Genomic DNA, 6585 nt, shown 5'->3' on the forward strand with positions numbered 1-6585 from the left:
AGTAGGGAGGGAGCAAAAATGAGGAGCTGATGCCAGGGGCTTAAGTGGAGAGCAAATGTTTTGAGAATGATGAAAGCAATGAATGTACAGATGTGCTTTACACAATTGATGTAGGTATGGATTGTGATGAGTTGTATGAGCCCCAATAAAATGATTAAAAAATAAAAGGTTAGTCTCAAAAACCCACAGGGGCAGTTCTACCCTGCCCTATAAGGTCCCCATGAGTCCAAATTGACTCGATGTCAGTGAATTTGATTTTTCAGATTAGCTCATGGGGTTGGGCTAGTCTTCACTGATTATTAGGGTACACAAGAAACTTTTTGGGGTCTTTCAGAACTTCCAGTAAGAAGAAAAAGCACTGGAGCATAGAACGAAGTGAATAGAAACACAGAAAATAGAGGACTAATTTTGGTGTTATTTTACCTTGTTGCTTTTGAATAAAATTAAAGCTGGAATTAAGTGGAATCACCTGGTGGCGAGCTTATGAAAATATTTTCCCATATTTCACCTTCAGATTTTTAAGCAGCATACCTAGCTTGGCACGACCAAATATATACTTTTAGCAAGTATCCTAAAAGACTTGGTTGCTGGAAGTCTGTAGGCAACATCATTGAACATTAAAAAAAGAAAAAAATAACTGTATGTCGGACTCTATTTAAATACAACCTCCTTTACACAGGTGAAGAGGCTGATTCATCGAGTTAATGCGCCTAAACTGATAATAGCTATGAAAACAGAAACCCAGGGCCCACTCCAGAGTTTTTTCTTTTCTCACTTAGCCGCTAACTGAAGGGTCAGCGTCTTGAACCTGCCAGCAGTTCCAAGGCAGAAAAAGATGGCAGTTGGCTTCCTTACCTTTCCAGCCTTGGAAAAACAAGGTTTCCTAGTCTCAGAGACTCAGGGGCAGTTCTACCCTGTCCTAGAGGGTCCCTGAGTCTACATTAACTTGATGGCAGTGAGTTTGACTTAATATTCAGTGGACACTTGTGGCTTGAACTTGCTTCAGGTCTTTGCCAACCAAATTACGTAAATGGTTTCACAGTACACAATCCATTCCTCTACACAATCTTGTTAGTGATGAAGTCTTAGTCAATTGTAAACCATGGTATTCTACATGACACACACAATCTGAGCCAGAGCTTGATGGGACGGTGTTTTTCTGGGTCTTGAACGTTTTCACTGTTGACAAGGGTGCAGTCTTGTGATTTTTATCGCTCCTTTTGGTGCAAAATACTTCAGCTTCAAAAGCTTATGGAAAAATGGAATTAAAAGATAATAGAAATATTCCACAAACTCTTGGAAGCCCCTTTGTATATTTTCCTCCTTTGTCAGGTTTCTAGGGAACCCTGATGGCATCTCGCGTAACTTACTGGGTTAACTACAAGGTCAGCTATTTGAAACCACCAGCCTTCCTTGGTAGAAAGTGAAGCCTTCTACTTCTATAGTCTCAGAAACTCACACAAGGGTAGTTCTACTCTGCCCAGCCCTATAGGGTTGCTCAGTCAGAATTGACTTAATGGAAGTTTGGTTTGGTCAGTTTTCTGCCTTACATAGGTTCTGGCTTTTCTGTATATACATATACTTATCATGTATAAATGAGCCCTGGTGGCGTAGTGGGTTACAGATTGAGCTAATGACAAGGTCAATGCTTCAAACTCACCGGTTGATCTAAGTGTGGACAATAAGGCTGTCTGCTCCAGTAAACATTTATATTCTTAGAAACCCCAAGGGACAATTCTATTCTGTTCCATAGTGTTATGAGTTGATGGCATTGTTAAGCATCATTCACTGGAACTTTGTTGTCAACCCAACTTCTCACAGGTGTACAATTTTCCAGCTGTGCAACCCTCCCCTTCGTGTGATTCCTCCAATCCTACTAACCTGTTTTTCACCTCTGCTGCTTCAGGTAGCCACAAATTAACTTGGTTGTTTGTATTCCTGTTGCCTTTTTATATAAGGTAATACAATATTTACCTATTTGTAATTACTCAGCTGTCTTCAAACGCCATATTGCAGCATGAATCAATGCATTGTTCCTACTGGCCATGTGGTGTTCTATTTCATGAACATTCCAGTTTCATTTGTTCATTGTGGATGCCCATTTAGGTTGTTTCCACCTTTTGGATGTTGTGGAGCTGCCGTTAACACTGGTGTGCTTGCCTGCATGTGCGGTTGCAAGTCTTTTGAGTATACGCCTAGGAGTGGAATTACGCCATGTTATTAGGAGTCATAGGGTGGAGTGCTCATGACCACCAACCACCCCATGGAAGACCAGGCTTTCTATTCCCACAATCCTACAGGGGCAGTTCTACAGGGTCAAATCAATTCAATAGCAGTGCGTCTGGTTTGGGTATGGTGGTAGTTTCCTATTCTGAGGAAACAATTTTGTACAGTAATACTATTTTGCATCCCCACAGCAATGGGTAAGGGTTCCAATTTCCCCATATCCTCATCACCACTTATGTTTAAATCTTAAGCCATCTTAAATACCACTTCCACCAACCCCCTAAAACAAAAACTGCCAACAACGCAATTTGGACTCATAGCCACCCTACACTAGGTTTCTAGGAAGCTTGGAGCAGTCTAATCTTTCAAGGAGTGGCTGATGGTTTTGAAACTTGACCTTTCAATGCCTAACCCACATTGCCTCCAGGCGTTGATCCTAGGAGTGAAATGGTTAGCTCATGGTTTTGATTTGCACTATCCCATAGTTAATGGTCCCAAGCAGAATTTGGTGACCGTTTAAATGTCTACTCAAGTTCTTTGCACATTTTAGGACCAACTTGCCATTTTCTTGTCCTTAAGTTCTTGTCTATGACTTCCAAAGATATCCTCCCAGTTGGTTAACATAATTTTTCCATTTTTGTGTTAATCTTTTGATGAACAAACTTACTTTTTGAAGTTTTTAAAATGCTGTTCACAATCAGATAGCTCACAATTGAAAGCTAGGCCCAACAGCCTTGCCATTGCCAGTTCTTAGAATTTTAGTTTGCACACTTAGGACTTTAATCCATCTTTATTTTTGGTGGTGGTATGCTAAGCTTGATTGTGGCTTCCTTTTTCTACATGTGAAAATCACTCCCTACTGGATTAGCTTTTCACTTTGAAAGAGATCAGTTGATCATAGATAGGTGAACTTATTCCTAGACATTTGTATTCCACTGGTTTATGTGAATATTGCTATACTAGTTATCAGGCTGTTTAACTGTGTTTTGAAATGAAGTAAGTCTTTCAACATTGCTTTAACCATTGGGGACCTCTCACAATTCCATCAGGTTGAGGGTTGATTTTTCCCGTCTGGGAAGAAGTCTTATTAAAATGTCTTCCAGGATTGCATTCCATTTGTAGATCAATGCATGTACTAATGGTACCATAATACTGTCTCCTAAGGAGGCTCCAAGGAGCCTTCCCAATTCTGAAATCTTCTTTCTTTCAGCAGTGTTTCAGCTCATTGTATAAACCCTTCACATCCTGGTTAAATTTTTCCCCTAGGTATTTTATTCTCATATGGCCAATTATTAATGGAACTTTTAATCTTTTTCAGATTTCTCACAGATGGTGTATAGAAAGCCAATCAATTTTTGTTGATCTTTACCCTGCCAACATTGGTAAATTCCTCTATTAGCTCTAGTTTTCCTGTGGACTATCAGCATGTACATAAATACACATTGTGAGTCCACAAGAAAGTTAAAGCTTATATATGATCATATATGTTTTACTATTGCTGTCTGAAACTTGATACAATAGAAGCAGTTAAAGATGACACCCTTGTCTGTTCTTTCAAGAAAAGGCCATTCTTCATTAAACACGTTGGTTGCAGGCTTTTCAAATGTTTTGAATCACACTGAGGAATTTCCCTTCCAGTCGTTCTTTGAAGGAACATTTATAATACCTAAAGCAGAGAAAATGATAAGCTTTATGACAAAAACATTTAGATTAACAGTAAATGCTATCCTATGGCTAGTATAAAAGTTTCTCCTTCTAATAACAGGGGATCTCATGTTTTATATATTCATTCTTTTATTCTTACAGCAACCTTTTAAGAGTCATCCACTTACCTGATAAAACTGAGTTAAGTAACTTGATCTAAATGCAAGTCATCAGGATAAGTAAAAATTTCAACCACCATGGCACTACACTGCTTTTGGGAATAGTATTAAGAATTCCATATATTTTCTTAACCATTGGGACAACTGTTAGATAGGAGCATATCATTTTTAGTTTTAGAATGATGAATACATCCAAAGAAATTGTGATGTGATCATATGAACATACACCTAGCCAGTGTAATGTAAGAGTAGAAAAAGAGTGTGAGAGACTAGTTCTATTTTGACCTTGGCTCATATTTTACATAAAATATTTAACAGGATGCTCCTGCTGGTGTTATCAGACGGATTACTAATAAATGCATTTTAAGTGGACTCTACTACAGTAAGAATTTATCCCAAGATACAAGCCATACAAAGCTGCGTTGCTACTTACCTTATTGGAAAAGTCAGTTCCAACACACATAACATTTATCTGACAGCAGTTATAAGGCAATTTAGCAATAAGGTAACCAATAGCTCTCTAAATCTGATATAATTTGGACTCACAGGCAATTGTACTGTTAACTTTTTTTTGTACCTGTTTTATCTGTACTGTTAACTTTCAATACTCTCCCCCACTTTATGTGGCTGATTTATTCTCCAGGAATAGGTAATAGATTAGTTTTTGAGGTGGAAAGTCAATGTATTTCTTGGCTCTTGCTCTATGCATTATACCTAGTTATCTCAAAAACGGACTGCAATCAAATAAATTTTGACAAATGGTGACCCTACAGGTCAGGACTGCCCCTGTGGATTTGAGTCTGTTTTACGGGAGTAGAATGCCCTTTCTCCTGCAGAACACATGTTGATCTACCAGAATAGAAAGCCCTTTCTTTCTCCCTCAGAGCAGATGCTGGTTTCTCGCTGTGCAACTTGTGGGTGGCAGCCCAACACCCTCACCACCACACCAGCGTTCTATGCCCTTCAACAACCCAACCTGTGTGCAGCCCTTTCTTCTCTCGGAGCTACCTCAGGTTTTTCCTTCTGGTGGGTATCTTGAGAACTGTGACTTGTTTGGATATATGGGTTAGCCAGATCTAGGCATGACCATCTTCCTTTGGCACATATTATACTAAACTTTTTCTTAGCTTTTCACTTCCATTTATTCTGCCAGTTAACTCTGTATGTAGGGTGAACAGCTCATATAAATTGAATAACTGGATTACTCACTTTATAGAGAGCACTGTTGTCCTAAATATCCTTTCCTGGTCTCTACTTCACCAAACAAACTTTACACTAATAATATGAAATCAACTTATATTTCTCCTCCTCTTATTGGCAAATGGGGCAGAAAAGGCAAGTCCTGCTCTGGTCTAACTGAGCAAGATCCATTCCCTCCAGCAATAGCTGAGGATTCCACTTAGGTTTGGCTAAGAACTCCATGGCACCTTCAAAAAAATGTGGAAAAACTACAATATTTTTTAATCCCCCCACCCCCAAACTTTTGAAACCCTATTGCCTTAATGACATGGGTATTAAGAGCAAAATTCACTTTCTAGAACTGTTATTTCTGGAAAGCTGAGAGTATCATTGCTATACCTTTGGAATGTTAGTTGCCTTCTAGTCAGTCCTTGATTCAGCAACCGTACTATACACCGTGTAGTGAACACTTAGGTTTTCACTGGATGACTTCTGGGAATAGACTGCCAGACCTTTATTCCTAGTCTCAGTTGGAAAGCTTCCCTGAAACCTGTTCAGCACTCTAACGACAGACAAGCCTCCACTGCCGGGTGAAGGTGCTGTGCACAAGGTTCACTGATGGAGAATAAAGGCATGGTCCATTCAACCACTGAACTAGCACCACTGCTTCCATTTTGTTATTAGTAGAGAACTGGAAAATAATAATCAAATAAAAAGCACCCAGTAGGAAAAAGTACAAAAGCACTTCAGAAATATTCCCACTCCCCACTGCCTGAATCCAGTGCAGGGTTGAAATTTAAGTGTCCTTAGATTCCTTTGAGAAATGAATCAGATTTAGTACTTATAGCTGTTAGGTAGAATGTGAGCATGGCCTCAACGAGATTTTAATTAATACTTAGGTCTCTCTTCCATTTCAAATAAATCCTTTCAACTCCACAGGCTCTTTATTAATCCTTATTTCTTGCTTCCCTCATAGTCTAATTTCTTAAAATGTTATACTCAATTCCGCCTTCATTCCCTATCTCTTATTTACCCCCAACCCCATGAACTTCATTCTTAGATTTTTGTATCTTCACTACCACCCAGTCAGAACTTCAAGTAATGCCAAATAGGACCTAATAACAAGATGAAAGAGCACAGGATGTTTGTCTGGAAAATAAGAAAATCCACCAGTTCATCTCAGAGAAATACACTATGAGCCATAAAGCAATAGGCAATTGCTTATAAACTGTCACAGAACAGTAAGAAGCAAAAAAAGCAAACTACTTTACAAAGGCATACATAAGGGGCATTGAGTTTATGTCAATGTTGGTGGAATAATTTGGAAAAGTGTATCAATAATGGTTGTACAACGAAG

Source organism: Echinops telfairi, unplaced genomic scaffold (assembly GCF_000313985.2).
Source record: "Echinops telfairi isolate 266 unplaced genomic scaffold, ASM31398v2 ScPeMD7_1713;HRSCAF=2227, whole genome shotgun sequence".
NCBI classification, from domain to species: domain Eukaryota; kingdom Metazoa; phylum Chordata; class Mammalia; order Afrosoricida; family Tenrecidae; genus Echinops; species Echinops telfairi.